Source organism: Diabrotica undecimpunctata, chromosome 4 (genome assembly GCF_040954645.1).
Source record: "Diabrotica undecimpunctata isolate CICGRU chromosome 4, icDiaUnde3, whole genome shotgun sequence".
In the NCBI taxonomy this organism is placed as follows: domain Eukaryota; kingdom Metazoa; phylum Arthropoda; class Insecta; order Coleoptera; family Chrysomelidae; genus Diabrotica; species Diabrotica undecimpunctata.
The window spans coordinates 160,611,172-160,612,275 of record NC_092806.1 but is presented as its reverse complement, the minus strand read 5'-3'; positions in this window follow the sequence as shown (position 1 = coordinate 160,612,275).

Sequence of the window (1,104 nt, the reverse complement as noted above, 5' to 3'; positions counted from 1 at the left end):
TGCCTTTACTTACAAAGCAATCTCCCTTTGGTGTTATATTCTTCAGCTAATATTTTGCCAGTAAATCGATTCTACCAACAAAGGCCGTTTCCTTCAGCTATTTTAGTTTATGATCTGTCTTAGATTCAGCTATTATCAAAAAATTCTTGTACTATCACCTCTTTACTTGGCCCAAAACATATAAGCACATATTTGTTAAAATTTAGGAATGTTTGAAGATTTTAAATGTGGACAGACATTTGGTCTTGTTAAAGCTGTGTTCAAGTAATGAAAATGTTTTAATTTTGAAGAAATTTAATAAAGTGCACATCAGAGGGCACTAGTTTTTGTTTTCTGTAAATCTAGTTTTCTTTGCAAAATAATACTTTTAAAGAAGTGATTTTAAATATGAATTATAAAACAAATTATCAATAGAATGGTGAAAAACTGCATGTAGATATTTTTTCCTGTCCTGAAATATCTTAGGAAACATGTAATGGGGGAACTTTTCTTCTAACTTGAATTAGACTGATTATCCTAAACAGAAATCACCAAATCACTCACCTGACTGACTTTTATTACAATTCCTATCCATATTTGACAAATGATTTATGTCTTACTACCAGTGAAACATTTGTTTCAGTCTTATTATGGGGGTGGAAGTTTTTAGACTTCCCAATTGACCTTGAGGGCACAAATCATCAATTGTGAAAGATTTTCATGATTATTGGCTTCAAAAAAGTCAGAAATCATCAGTTATTGAAATATTGGAAAGAGTGGCCTCTTACAATGCCCATAAAAATGTGTGGCAGCCTTCAAGGATCTTCTGTGGTGATGGGACTGTTGAATACTTGGGATATTGAGGGAGAAGAATTGTGAAACTTTATTATTTTATGATCTAACTATAGAAAAATAGCATTTTCTGTAACTAATACTAAAAAGGATAGGAAAACATAAAGGATACAAAAGGACTAGGTAAAACAAAACTGAAAAATCTTAGCCGATGCACTAGAATCACAGCTAAGAGCCTCTTCATCACTGTTTCAACATAACTATTGCCAATTTGCCCTGTCTTTCATTCCTGTCAAAACCTACAAGAAAATATACACAACAATCTTTATCTAT